At 37.6% G+C, this 16,052-nt stretch overlaps 1 protein-coding gene and 1 pseudogene across 4 annotated transcripts in view; one reads left to right on the plus strand and one right to left on the minus strand.

The window, feature by feature from the left end:
- Nucleotides 1-16,052, minus strand: part of NSUN3 (NOP2/Sun RNA methyltransferase 3) — a 108,417-nt gene that overhangs the window by 54,375 nt on the left and 37,990 nt on the right. The gene's annotated exons all lie outside the window — the stretch shown is intronic.
- LOC105732145 (legumain-like) lies at nt 4,454-6,096 on the plus strand (annotated as a pseudogene).

Here is a 16,052-nt window from a genome sequence, read left to right on the forward strand (position 1 = left end):
CCACTATGGGTTTTAGCCCCCAAATCAAAGATCTCTGCATTCTACCATGAAGAGAGCCTCCAGAGTAACAGTCAGCTCTTAAAGTTGTATCACCAGGTAAAAGGTCTTGTCCTTAAAATACGCCTCTAGTACTTTTATTATCTCTATTAAATAAAAATAGATAACTAAGGATTGCTAGATAATTAAGGATCAGAAATGCTTAAGAAATATGTAAGAGAAATAACAAAATAAACGATAATGACATAGAAAGAAACAGAAAATTCAGGGAACAAAAGAGAAATATGATCTATTAAATGCAGATAGATCGGCAAAGATACAACATCCATAAAACAGTAAGAGAATGCCACGAAAAACGATCAAGAAGAGAGTTCTTAGAAACTAAACATATGTTTACCAAAATAAAGAATATTCTGTAGAAATATTTAGAAGTTAAGGTTGAAGAAATCTCCCCATAGAAAGTAGAATAGTAACAGACTGACTAAAAATGAGACAAGGTGGATCAATCACATAGGTTCAAAATCTATGTAATTAATAGGAGTACTAGAAAGATAATACATTCATTATTATTGAGCTCCTATTATATGCTGAGCATTGTTCTAGGTGTTAAGTATATATCAACAGACAGAACAAGAAAAAAATCTTTTACCTCATGAAGCTTATATTCTAGCAGGGAAAGATAGAATATAAAAAAATAAATATGAGTTAAACTGTGTCCCTGCAAAATTCCTATGTTGGAGTCCTAACCCCTAGTGGCTTAGAAGGTGACTCTATTTACATACATAGTCTATAAAGAGGTAATTAAGTTAAAAATAGTTCATTAAAGTGGGCCCTAAATGGAATGACTGGGCTCCTTCAAGAAGAAGACATTTGGCCACAGAATTACAGGGGAGGACCATATAAAGAAGACAAAGGGAAAAGACAGCTATCTACCAGCCATGAAGAAATATCTCAGATGAAGCAAACCCTGCTGACGCCATCATCTCAAACTTCTGGCATCTAAACCTGTGATAAAATAAACTTCTAGGCTGGGCACAGTGGCTCATGCCTGTAATCCTAGCACTTTGGGAGGCCAACGGAGGTGGATCACCTGAGATCAGGAGTTCGAGACCAGCATGGCCAACATGGCAAAACCCTGTCTCTACTACAAATACAAAACTTAGCTGGGTGTGGTGGTGGATGCCTGTAATACCAGCTATTCAGGAGGCTGAGGCAGGAGAATTACTTGAACCCGGGAGGCAGAGGTTGCAGTGAGCCAAGATCACACCACTTCACTCCTGTCTGGGTGAAAGAGCAAGACTTCATCTCAAAAAAAAAAAAAAAAAGAAAAAGAAAAGAAAAGAAAGAAAGAAAGAAAAAGAAAAATGAAATAATAAAATAGAAAATGAACTTCTATTTAAGCCACACGGTCTGTGGTATTTTGTTATGGCAACTCTGGCAAACCAATATAAATATATACACACATAAACAAACACATATACAAACATAAACATATATACATATACATATACATACATACATATGTGTATGGGTTTGCACATATTTTTTTATTTCGTATGCAATTTAGTGATAGACAACTATGAAGAAAATAAAAGCAAGATAAAAGGATTAGGACTGCTTGGATGACAGAGGGATTACAATTTTAAATAGGACAGTTAGAACAGGTTGCCATTTCAGAAAGTGACATTTGAACAAAGTTTCGAGGAGGTAAGGGAGTGGGCCAAGCAGATATGTGAGAGAAGAGCATTCCACACCAAAGGAATAGCCAGTGAAAAGACCTCAAGGCATTTTTAGGGGAAGAGGATGTCGGTGTGGCCGGAGCAAGATGAGCCCGGGGTGGCAGTGTGAAATGAGATGACAGAGTTAAGAGAAGAGGGTGGAGAGGGTCTTGATGAAAAACGTAAAAACTTCACCTTTATAATTAATAAAAAACACCCACAGTTACAGGTAACATTGTTAAGTTTGTGAACTTCAAGAATACAGAGAAGGTGTTTAATGTCTCCAAAGAGAAAACAGGTCACCTATTAAGAGCCCAGGAATCAGACTGGTATCAGTGGAGAAGTACATTCTAAATCCTAGGAAAAAGCAATTTAAAGTGAATCCTATTTTCAGCCAGCTCACAAAATAAATATGTAGGAGGAATACAGAAACGTATAGATGTCCAATGACTCAGAAATTTTAATTCTAGCAAAATGAGAAGATAAAGCAAGAAAGAGGAGAAATGTGATTCAGAAAAGAGTGGATACGACATAGAAGAGCAGTAAAGGGAGTGCTGCCTCAGAGTAAGAGTGGAGTGGGAGGCCTGGAAGGCAAATACTGCAGTCTGGAAAAAAAGGGAGCTCTCGAGAAGGAAGGGATAAGGCAGAGAAGAAAAAGACATGAAATGACTGAAAACTGAGAAAAACCTGAAGATTTAGTACACAAAATTGGGAGGGAAAGGAAGAGATCAACTTTCTCATCTATTTGATTCTAGAAAAAGTCTTTCAGTGGTATTCTGCACATGAGATTGAACCAATAGGGAAGGAATTTTAATTCTAACATATTATTCCATCATGCAGTATACACTATTTACAGAATTAAACAAGGTACACCATTTATGGGTCTTCAATGTTCAGAATTCCTCCAAAGATCAATCTTAGTAATGTTACAGAATAGATTTTAAGGTTTCAGAAAGAATATGATCAACCTTGACGATATGAAAGTACAGCTGTAAGATACTGGGAAGTAGAAGAGAGGGAGAAATGGAAGGCAGGGTGGGCACATAATTGTTATTTTATAAAAAGAAAAGCCAAAAGATATTTGCCTCTAATTATTTTTTAAATAATAATAAAGATAAATACAGAAAAAAAGACAATAAAGGTTTGATGTATATTTAAGAGAACTTCCCCCCACTAACAGAATAAGAAATGTAGGTGTAAGTGTACAGTACTAAGTTTCAGAGCCGACAGGGAGAAACTGAGTACAGTGTGAGATTGCAGGGTGCAGCGTGGTGTGCAGAGGGAAGGGTGGTGTAAGTGACATAAACCCTTGTGATAGGGCAGTAGTCACTGTCTAATTTTTTAATAATTTTTTTAAAAATAATAAACATGTGATTTAGAGATTTGGGGTGACCTGAAGAATAAATTAGGAACAGAAATCATTAGAAGTAACTGCCTCTGAGGAGTAAGACTGGAGGAAGAGAGGAAGGAGTCACAGGGGAAAGTTCCTTTTCACTAGGAGCTCATTTGTAGTTTTAATTTTTTACCCATCTAATTTATTTCTGTAATAAAAATTAAAGGGTAGATTAGACAGGAGAATAAATATTAGAGCTTTTTCCATGGAGGTCAGTTATATGTATTTTTAAACATTTGACTGTAAGAGATAACCTCTCTAGAAAACATATTCCCTGAGGTTCGAGATAACTAAAATTGTATGGTATCCAGAATTTCGATACTTCTCATGTACCCATTTATTGATTAAAAAGATATTTTGGGGGTTCCTACCACCGTGGGTCTTCTCACACTTTGGTGTTTGTAGTCAGTCTCTAAAAAATCTTTTTCTATGTTTCTTCTCCTCAGTATTCACTGCCCTCTAAATATACCCCACAGAAACAAAAAAAAAGGCTCCTATGTATCACTGGAGATGTGAACTGCTAAAGGGATAACATCCTGTGGTAGGAAGAAGGATAACCCCCTCAAAGATGTCCACATCCTAATCCCCAGAACCTGTAAGCATGCATTTTACACGGCAAAAGGCTACATGCAAATGTGACTAAATTAAGGATCCTGCAATGGGGAGATTATCCTGGATTATCCAAGTGGGCCAGATAGAATCACAAAGGTCTTTATCATCAAAAGGAGGCAGAGAGTTGGTGAAGGAGATGTGGCAATGGAAGCCTGGGTTGGACTGGCAGGATGGCTGGCCCAGGGCAGAGAGCCCAGGTATGTGAGCTGCTTCTGAATGCTGGAAAAGGTAAGCAAACAGACTTTTCCAGGAGTAACACATCTCTACCAGCACCTTGATTTTAGTCCCATACGGCTCATCTTGGACTTCTGACCTCCAGAAGCTTAAAGGTAACAAATCTGCTATTATAAGCCAATAAATTTGTGGCAAATGGTTACAGCAGCAATAGGAAATGACTAATACACATCTAATGAGGGTGTTTTTGTTTTCTTTTTTTATTTACAGCAACACACTAAGGCATAGCCTAATTTGCTAAAATTGTGTAAGTCATAACTATACTCATTTTGGATCATTTTCTACTTACTATAGCAATAGGTATAAGACTTTCTTTAAAAATGTTAGATTATTAAAATAGTACAGCCACTATGGAAAACAAAATGATGGCTTCTCAAAAAGTTAAAAATAAAGTTATTATGTGCTCCAGCAATTCCACTTGTGTGTATACTCCCAAAACAATTGAAAGCAGGGTCTTATAGAGATATTTGTACCCATGTTCATAGTAGCATTATTCACCATGGCTAAAGATGGAAGCAACCCAAGGGCCCATCAATGGATGAACTGCCAAGCAAAATATGTACATAGGTACAGAGATATGATAAAATATTCAGCCTTAAGAAGGAAGAAAACTCCAACAGATGCCCTGGGCATTAGTGCTGTTCCCATGGATGATCCTGAAGATGGAGGCAAGCACTGGGTGGTGATCCTGGTGGGTTCAAATGGCTAGTATAATTATAGCACCAGGCAGATGCCTGCCACGACTACCAGATCATTCACCAGAATGGGATTCCCAATGAGCAGATAGTTGTGATGATGTATGATGACACTGCTTATGCTGAAGACAATCTCCAGGAATTGTGATCGATAGGCCCAATGGTACTGACGTCTATAAGGGGTTCCCGAAGGACTACACTGGAGAGGATGTCACCCCACAAAATTTCCTTGCCATCTTGAGAGGCGATGCAGAAGCAGTGAAGGGCAAAGGATCCGGGAAAATCCTGAAGAGTGGCCCCCAGGATCATGTGTTCGCTTACTTCACTGACCATAGATCTACTGGAATACTGGTTTTTCGCAATGAAGATCTTCACATAAAGGACCTGAATGAGACCATCCATTACATGTACAAGCACAAAATGGACTGAAAGATGGTGCTCTACATTGAAGCCTATGAGTCTGGGTCCACCTGCCTGACGACATAAATGTTTATGCAACTACTGCTGCCAACCCGAGAGTCGTCCTAGGCCTGCTACTACGATGAGAAGAGGTCCACGTACACGGGGGACTGGTACAGCGTCAACTGGATGGAGGACTCGGATGCGGAAGATCTGATGAAAGACACCCCTGGATGGAGGACTCGGATGCGGAAGATCTGATGAAAGAGACCCCTGGAGGACTAGGATGCGGAAGATCTGATGAAAGAGACCCCTGGATGGAGGACTCGCATGCGGAAGATCTGATGAAAGAGATCCCTGGATGGAGGACTTGGATGCGGAAGATCTGATGAAAGAGACCCCTGGATGGAGGACTCGGATGTGGAAGATCTGATGGAAGAGACCCCGCACAAGCAGAACCACCTGGCAAAATCGCACACCAACACCAGCCACGTCACGCAGTATGGAAACAAAACGATCTCCACCATGAAAGTGATGCAGTTTCAGGGTGTGAAACACAAAGCCATTTCTCCTATCTTTCTGCCTCCAGTCACACACCTTGACCTCACCCCCAGCCCTGATGTGCCCCTCACGATCAGGAAAAGGAAGCTGATGAACATAATGATCTGGAGGGGTCCAGGCAGCTCACAGAGGAGATGCAGCGGTGTCTGGATGCCAGGCAACTCAATGAAAAATCAGTGCAAAAGATTATCTCCTTGCTGGCAGCGTTTGAGGCGGAGGTGGAGCTCTGGACCAAGAGAGCCCTGTTCACGAGACACAGCTGCTACCCAGAGGCCCTGTTGCACTTCCAGGCACACTGCTTCAACTGGCACTCCCCCACGTACGAGTATGCCTTGAGACATCTGTACGTGCTGGTCAACCTTTGCGAGAAACCGTATCCGCTTCACAGGATAAAACTGTCCATGGACCACGTGTGCCTTGGTCACTCCTGAAGAGCCACCTCCTGGTAGCTTTTCCAAGTGTGAGCGTTCCCCCGAATGAGTGCTGATCAGGGCCTGGAGAGGTGGAGTTGGAAGTCCCCGCTGCTCCGGGCCCTCCTGGGGAACCCCCGACTCCAGGGCTTGCTCCAGGGCTTGCTCCAGGGCCTTCTTCAAAAGATGACTTGCTCACAGTTACCTACTTCCCCAGTCTTCTCTGAAAAACTACAAATTTGGGTGGGGAAAGCTGTGTATTAAGAAGGGTAATATTTACTTTCTAGGATGTGTTTTGTTTTGTTTCGTTCATTAGTTTTAAGGAGCAGGAAGATCATGGGGGCTTCTGCAGCTCCTCTAAAAAGACGTCTTTATTCTGAGAAATCTGAAGCTGAAACCTCTAAATCTTCAGAATTATTTTATTGAAGAGGGCCGCAAGCCCCAAATGGAAAACTATTTTTAGAAAATAATTATGATTTTTGATTGCTTTTTTATTTAATTCTGCAAGTGTTCAAGTCTTAAAAAATAAAGATTTATTACAGAACCCCGCCCCCCGCCCCGCCAAAAAAGTTCTCATGGGTGAACCCTGAGAATATTATGCTAAGTGGAATAAGCCAGTCACACACACAAAAAATTTCACATGATTCTACTATTATGAGGTATCTAGAGTAGTCAAATTCATGGAAACAGAGAGTAAAACGGTAGTTACCAGGGGCTAAGAAGTGAAGGGAATGATGAGTTAGTGCTTAATGGGTATCAACTTTCAGTTTTGAAAGATGAAAAGAGTTCTGGAGATTGGTTGTACAACAGTGTGAATGTACTTAACACTACTGAACTGTATACTTAAAAATGGTTAAATAGCAAATTTTATGTTATATATTTTAAAACAATTAAAAATAACAAAAGAAATACACAATAAAAAATGTTAGATTATTGTGTATGGGATATAAGCAGTATTTCAATTCAGATATTTTCAACCTCCCATTAAAAAGACTATTTTGGTCTTAGTTCTACAATCAGTAAGGCCAATACTTAATCAAGTAAATATGATTCTTTCTCATTAAAGTTGTACAAAAGTACATAGATGCCTCAGAATTTACAAACAATATGTTCCTGGCTTAATGCAAACTTAAATTAATTTCTATAATGTTGCCAATGATGACTGATTCTTCTGCTCTGTTTTCATTTCAACATTCATAATTTATCTTTCTGAAATTAGGTTGATATAACTTAACCGCCCACATTAATTTCTAAACAAGAAAAGTGTATGTGGTAGCATAAAGGCTTTTTAAAACAAATTGGGTTATTCTCAAAACCGTAGGGCAAATATTAGGGATTCCCATCAAATGGTCTTACTGTTTTGTTACTGCTGATTGTTGTTTAAATACTATTTTAATCCTTTTGTTTCCAATAGTTACAGATTTTAAAGCTATCATAAATTTGTATTCAAAGATAAAAGAAGGCAGGCAATCTGTAATAATCACTACCAGGTTTACAGCTAAGATTTTTCTACCCTGAGAATTACTTACGCTATAGATCAGGGGTCCCCAATCCCTGGGCCCACAGACCAGTACCAGTCTGCAACCTATTAGCAATCGGGCCACACAGCAGGAGGTGAGTGGGGGCTGAAGAAGCATTACCACCTGAGCTCTGCCGCCTGTCAGATCAGTGGTGGCATTAGATTCTCACAGGGGCGAGAACCCTATTGTGAACTGCGCACGTAAGGGATCTAGGTTACATATTCCTTATGAAAATCTAACTGACGCCTGACGATCTGAGGTGAAACAGTTTAATCCTGAAACCATCCCCCTGTCCCCCTCCCCCAGAGTCATAGATGCTATTTTTCTCATACTGAACCAGACCATGTTGTGGCCCCACACTGCTTTTGCAGAAAGTGTAAAACTATCTGTCCAATTACAATTTATCATTACACATTATAGTTTCTGTTAAGTCAAGAACATACAACTTTATAATCAGACTACTTCAATGATTTAAAAACCAATACTTCTGGACTTAATTTTCCAATCAAAATTAAAAGATGTATTTTACAAAATGCTAAGTAAATATTAACACACTCCTAAAATATAAGCGCCTAAATATACAGTATCCTGCCCATTAAAATAGTGTCTGGAATAATTCATCTGTTTCCATAACAATTCACACACATTTTGAAGTACTGTATAATAACCAAATAATTATTATAGGTTTCATCCAAATCATAAACAGAATGGCTGTATATATATTTTTACAACAGTTAGATGGTAGGATGTGAGAAGGGTTGTTTGGGGGAGAAAAAGGATTCACTCAAAACAAATGAAAGATATTGCTTAATAGGTCTTAACAAGCCCACTAAGAAATTTTAAATTCTGGAGGTGGCAAAACATTTGTAAATTAGAAAGACTTGACTAATACTAATAAACTTTGGCAAAGCTGTGGTACTGACCACATAAAAAAACAAGTCAGGATTAGAGAAAGAAGAAAAAAAAAAACACAGGTTGGATTTGGGATCTGGTAAAAGGCAAAAGGGTTCTCTATGCTTTGTAAATATCTGTGCCATGCAAAGTTACTGTTTTATTCTAATAAGAGGAAGGAAAACTAAACAGCGAGCCAAGCAACATTCATTTTTGTATAATGGTATCCTCCGTTAACCTTCTCCAAATGAGCCATGGCCCCTTGGCTCCTCAATGATCCTGTTTCATGGTTTAACAAGATCCTGAGTAACAATATTGCATGAAATTATTACAAATCAAGCTGTATTAAAACTGGTATTATTCATCATTGAATTCTAATAACAGTAAACTTTCTAATCATACTTAAAGTAGAAGTCAGAAAAATGTCATGACTAACAACAGTAGAAGCAAAAGTATTATTTGATCAGATTAAGTAGAATGCTAATCTAATACTCTAAACTAAAATGGAAACTAGTAAACATTATGTTGGGTTTTACACATTCTTTAATATAAAATGCCAAACTATAATGCAAAGCTGGGAAAGTACTTTTTTAAAAATTGATATATCATAATTGTAGATAATATGGAGGTACATGTGTTATTTTGATACATGTTTACAATATAGAATGTTCAAATCAGGGTAACTGGGAAATCCATCAACACAAACATTTATCTTTTCTTTATCTTGGGAACATTACAACTCTTCTAGCTACTTTGAAATACACAATAAATTATTGCTAACTATAATTTCCTTACTGTACTATCGAATCCTAGAACTTACACTTTCTATCTAACTGTATTTTTGTACCTGTTAACCAGCTTCTCTTCACTGGGAAAAATACTTCTAAAGGAAGCAGAATTTCACTATAATATAATCCCTCCATCATTTCTCTGAAACACACATATTCCCTTCAACACACAAAAGTGCTGATCAGGTTTAAACTCTACTTGAAATATGAGGTAAGATTCTCTTTCACAACACTGCTGTAGGAAACAAAGCTGATCTTGATTAATTTTATAGCATATAATACAATGGCCTACAGCACAATGAAGGTAAGAAAAAAAAGAAAAAATACATAGCAGAAAATGATTTTACCCCAAGTATTCCTAAAATAGAAAGAATGGTGGCTTTCTTTCCATGGAGTGTATACTGGATAACCTGTTACTATATGGCAGATATCAGGTATACAATTTTCCCCAAATCTTTCCTTGTCCTTCAGTATATCACGGAACAGGCTAAAATGCATTTTGTGTTTGAACCACCTAGTTAGTGAAGCCACTAAAAACAAAACAATACAAAGTGTTTTAAAAGAAACCATTAAATAGAATATGTTAAATTGCCCTCATTTAGCAGAAAATCCTGAATAGATTTTTGACAGTTCACAGCATACACACAAGGGTACTTCAGGTCTACCTCTTATACTCTGTTGTGAAATCCAAAAAGCTCTGTAACATACAGGTTTTTAAAAATTAAGTTGTGAGGTGGGGTGTGGTGGCTCATGCCTGTAATTCCAGCACTCTGGGAGGCCGGTGGATCACTTGAGGTCAGGAGTTTGAGACCAGCCTGGCCAACATGGTGAAACCCCATCTCTACCAAAAATATAAAAATTAGCCAAGTGTGGTGGCACACACCTGTAACCCAGTGACTTGGGAGGCTGAGGCAGGAGAATCACTTGAACCCAGGAGGCGGACGTTGCAGTGAGTCAAGATCATGCCACCAACCCTCCAGCCTGGATGATAGAGCATGACTCCAACTCAAAAAAAAAAAAAAAAAAAGCTGTGACAGATTCATTTGGCTTAAAAATCTGACTTAAACTCATGTAAGGTTATTTATGGCCAAGACTTATCTCATGTGGTATAACTATTCATATGTTTTGCTGAACAAATATTAATATGTTTGATTATGGAGTACTGTTCCAGACTGTCCTGTGAAAAGGAGGTTAGATCATGTACTGAGTATGTACTCTATTACCCCTTTAAAATCCAAACAAATTCTGAATTTGGAAACACATCTGCCATTAAATAAGACTTTGGGCTTGTATTTTAGATCCAAATGAATTATACTGTAAAACTACATGTAATATATTCTGTAAATATTTGCATGTATGATAAAACTAGCCACATAGTTATCCAATAAATTAACTTAATTACTTGTTACAGGTAAACTATATAAATGTTAACTTTTAAGAGCATCAGATAGGCAAATCTACTAGTAAGCAGTCTATATGCAGGAGTCCACCAGAGTTTTCTAAGGAAAACTGGATTGTTTTGTGGTTTCAATACACCAAGGATTCCTTCTCTCACTCCCTCAAAAAATGTTTTGATCTGCGTGTCCGTATTTTAAAAAACTCTGTAAAATCAATAATAAACTCATTTTTTAAGGCATTCATTTTGTCTTTCCTAAAGTTTAATGCTTTGCCTTTCCCTGAAGTTCTCCAACCTTGAAAGGTCTGCTTAGAGAAAAACAGAGAATCATGCCTCAAGAGCCTTTTAAGAAATTGGCTTAAAACAAGGTGAGAATGCGTTGCTTCCCTAACACAAGAGAGACCACCTTTACATTTCCAGACTAATCCACATAGCCTTTCAATTAAAGGACAGTAAGAAAGGAAAATAAAAGAAAAATTATTACTTGACTTAAATACTGTAAAGAAAAGCACGTATTATCTTAATTATAGCGTAAGTTCAATGACCTTGAAAAACTAAAACAAGACAAAACCTAAAATGTCTTGAAACATTGACAGTTATCGAAGTTCCAAAGTTGGGGGATGTTTCAAAACTTAACCAAAATTTAAACCATGAAGCAGGATGTCCTATTTTTCCTATGGCAAATCTCTTAGTTTCAAACAGAGAATGCTATTTTTATAAATAGCTATTAAAACATCCTAACACATTAAAAAAAATAAATAAATTCCCTTTGTCAGATCTATTCTTCTGGTGCTTGATTAGAAAATCTGGAATTCTGATAGGAGGGTCAGTGTTAATTAGATTACTGTATTCAATTGTTTTCTGTGTTGAAAAAAGGGCTGAAGCAAAAAAAATGCAGAAAAGAACAATCAGTACAGCAACAGTGCCATCTTTTGACTGAAACAAGAGTGATTTTCTCCTCTTTCATTAATTCCTCATGACTTATCACCAGGAGATAAACAAATTCTTTTTATGTCATCACTGTAACAAGTCTGAAGTTACAGTCACTATCTTGCTTACAATTTCTGGTACAGAAGTAAAAGAATCATACATGTCTGTACTCTTGAAAAATTAAGATTACAGTCCCAAAATACTATAATTAAAATATTTATTCCTCATCTTTATTCATGTCCTTTCCTTTGCCATTAGAGTATCAAGGCAATAGTACTATTCCGTTGGAAAAAAATATGAGTAAAGGATGCCACAATATTAGCAAGCTTTTCCCTCTCAGAAATTCTAGCATTATACTTTTTTTTTTCAATTTGAAAACAGTATTTTTATTAGGACAACTTAAAAAATACTGAACCAAAATGTGTAGCTTTTAGCTCATCCGTGGAAAAGGTCTAATTCTTCTTAAGAATTAGAATTCTTAAGAATTAGCCCTATTAGTGTTTAGATTCTGTTGCTGTTTTTTCTTTTTTTTTTTTTTTTAATTTATTTTACTTTTGGTGCGTACTATATCTGGCATTTCTCCCCATGCTATCCCTCCCCACCCTTCCCTCCCTAAAAAATGCTCATCATCACTGGTCATTAGAGAAATGCAAATCAAAACCACACTGAGATACCATCTCAAACCAGTTAGAATGGCGATCATTAAAAAATCTGGAGACAACAGATGCTGGAGAGGATGTGGAGAAATAGAAACACTCTTACACAGTTCTTGGGAGTGTAAATTAGTTCAACCATTGTGGAAGACAGTGTGGCGATTTCTCAAGGATCTAGAAATAGAAATTCCATTTGACCCAGCAATCTCACTATTGGGTATATACCCAAAGAACTATAAATCGTTCTACCATAAAGACACATGCACAGGTATGTTCATTGCATATGTGTGTACAATAGCAAAGCATTATACATTTTTAAAAACCAAGTAAGAGTGTAGAAATTTAAAAAATTTAAAATAGGAACATCGATCCTGCAATTGGTCCATGATAACCATTTACAATTCAATTAATGTTTCAGAAAGCCTATATGAGACAACCTTATAAAGGTACTTGCAACTTACGTAGAAAAGAAAAACAGTTATATAATTAATAATGTGAAAAATGTGTGAAAACTACAGTCTTTTTATCTCACTACCCAAAGGACAGCTTAAGTCCAAAACGAAAAGTTGAGATGCTTCCAGAGAACACTGGACACACAGTATACATTCCTCCATGAGGAAATCCATACTGTTTCTTTAAAATAGAATAGAGCAACCAGAAAAAAGAAAGAAACCTTGTCCTTTGCAGCAACATTGATGCAGCTGGAAATCACTATCCTAAGTGAATTAATGTAGGGACAGAAAACCAAATACTGCATGTTCTCAGTTATAAATGGGAGTTACACATCAGGTAGTCACCGACATAAAGACGGCAATAATAGACACTGGGAACTACTAGAAGGGAGAGGGCAGAAGCGGGGTGAGGGTGGAAAAACTAACCATTGAATGCTATGCTCACTACCTGGATGATGGGATCAATCATATCCCAAACCTCAGCATCCCGTGACACATCCGTGTAACAAACCTGCACATGTATCCCTTAATCTAAAATAAATTATTTTAAAAATAAGTAAAGAAAAATAAATAGAATCTTCCTGAATAAGAGAGAACAGAATGTGGATTTGGTCCAGAAATCAAACAAGACACTGATTCCTATGTTAACTGAGTGTAGGACATGTGATCAGCTTAATTAATAATATTACTTTATGTTTACTTGGTGCTCTAGTTAAAGAGCACTTCACAGAGTCTTAATAAAACCTCATGAGGTGAGGTGTACAAGGTAAATAGTCTGACCAGACTTATCAAATCGAGGGTCACAAAGACTCTGACTTGCCTGAAGTGACACAGCTAATTAATGCAGCACAGACTGCCACTGAAATTTAGTACCGGGAAAAGGACCACAAGCTTTATCACTGCTACGTGCCCTAGAGCAAATATTACGACTGCTAAAATAAGTTTGGAATCTGGAACAATAAGACATAGGGTACCACATACATTTATTCTATCATCCCAAATGTCTCAAATGCCCATTGAAGGTAAAAAATACCTATATACCTCCAGGCACTTTTAACATAAAGAAACTAGCATTAATAGGTCTTAAGGAATGACCTGAGAATCTTGGCTACCAGTCTTTTTACAGAGCATACAACCTCCACCCATTAAAGTGCTGCTGTACAGCATTTATGATGTAGTGAATGAAAGCAAATACTTCACACTGAGACATAATTTGAAACTTTTCATCACAGATTGGCATTTAAATGATAGTTGTGTACAATTTTAACATATTAGACTCAATGGTTAGAAACTCAAAAGTAGTTAGTCCTTCATTAAAGTTCCAAATAATTTGGAATACCTTGGTAGTTACTCCAAATCACTTGGTAATTCATTTAACAATACTTTCTTGGACAACTCTAAAAGGTGATCAAAATACTGTTTTCCTCAGAAGCTTGACTCAGCAAGAAAATAAGTAGATAACCAGCCTGTATTAAAAAGCCTATTTTCAGCCTTCATTTACCTGATTCTGCCATTAACCCTCAACTTCATGAAACTTTCTTCTGATCTGGCTTCTCGCATGCTGTTTTTTCTTTGTTTATCTTCTATTTCTCCAAAGTCCCCCTTTAGCCTCCACCTCCCTGTATGCCTTTTCTCTTTTACCTATCCCTTAAATATCAGTCCACCCTAGAACTTTATCCTTCATTTCCTTTATTACCTGAAGTTAAGTGGGTTTTTTGGGTTTTTTTGTTTTTTGTTTTGAGACAGAGTTTAGCAATTTTTGCCCAGGCTAGTATGCAATGGCTCGATGCAATCTCAGCTCACCACAACCTCCACCTCCTGGGTTCAAGCAATTCTCCTGCCTCAGCCTCCCAAGTAGCTGGGACTACAGGCATGTACCACCACACCCAGCACATTTTGTATTTTTAGTAGAGACAGGGTTTCTCCATGTTGGTCAGGCTGGTGTTGAACCCTGACCTCAGGTGATCCGCTCCCCTCGGCCTCCCAAAGTGCTGGGATTACAAACATGAGCCACTGTGACAAGCCAAGTGTTTTATATATGTTATCTCATTCAATCTTTCAATTAACTTCTGAGGCATGAATTATTATTCTTACTTTACAGATGAAAAAACTAAGGCAAGACAGTTATTTGTACAAAATCTCTCAGGAAATGTCCAAACCAGGATTAAAATCCAGGCAATAGAGTTCTACAGCTCATACTTTTAACAGCAGTTATCCCCTGCTATTCATGATGTAAGGGCTTTGTCAACTACTTCTTGATTATAGTAAAATCTTTCAAACTGGCTTTCTTGCTAAAAAGCTTTGTTATTCTCTTTGCAACTTCCAGCATTACCTGATCAAGGAATTTCCAACTTGTAACAGACACTTCTAATTATTCTTCAATATCTGTTCTCATTTCCTTCCATAGCAATGGGATTTTTAATTGGGCACAGCCAAAGTTAATTTCCTAAACTGCCTTGTAATAACCATAACCATATGACTAAGTCTGACCCATGAGCTGTGAGTGGAAGTAATGTTGAATTATTATTTTACTCCTTCCTACTAGTTGCAATGCATGTTAAACAGCAAAAGCTGGGATAGCCATCCTGGATTGTTAGGCTGAACATTGGGCCTGGACCCCTGAAGATTCTGGAGTCTGGCCATCTGTTGATTACCTGGACAACCCTGGGAAGCCTACTCAGACTTTTATTTATTTAAGTCCTTATCATTTTGAGTCTCTTTCTCTCTCAGTTATATTAACTGTCTTAACTAGTACTGAATTTGGTACCACATAGAGTTGTTGTAGCAGAATCTAAGTGTAGAACTGCCTTAATAAACGGATAAGAGAGGGCAAGGTCGTAAACACTAAAGGTTAGAAGTCAGTATGATGGTTAATTTACGTTCAACTTGGCTGAACCGTGGTATTCAGATATTTGGTCAAGTATTATTCTGGGAGTGTCTGTAAAGGCGTCTTTAGATGAGAGTAACATTTGAATTGTTAGACTGAGTAAAGCAGATGGACCTCCATAATATGGGTGAGCTTCATATAATCAGTTGAAGAAGTGAATAGAACAAAAGACTGACCTCCCTGGAACAAGATAAGATTCTCCAGCAGATGCCCTGTGCACCTGACCTGCGATGCTGGCTCTTCCCTGGGTCTCCAGGTTCTAGCACATCCAGCAAATTTGGGACTTAGCCTTCATAGCTGTATAAGCCAATTCCTTATCTCTCTCTCTCTCTCTTCCCCTCCCTCTCAAGACAGACAGACAGTGGTTCTCTCTCTCTCTCTCTCTCTTCCCCTCCCTCTCAAGACAGACAGACAGTGGTTCCATGAGATTATAATGGAGTTGAAAAATTCCTATAATCTAGTATTTACTATACTTTTTATCACTATTTAAGCAAGTACTCCTTTTTTTAAAAAAAA

The sequence above is a fragment of the Aotus nancymaae genome, unplaced genomic scaffold, assembly GCF_030222135.1.
Source record: "Aotus nancymaae isolate 86718 unplaced genomic scaffold, 86718_ANA_hifiasm-v0.15.2.pri h1tg000022l_1, whole genome shotgun sequence".
Taxonomy (NCBI): Eukaryota; Metazoa; Chordata; class Mammalia; order Primates; family Aotidae; genus Aotus; species Aotus nancymaae.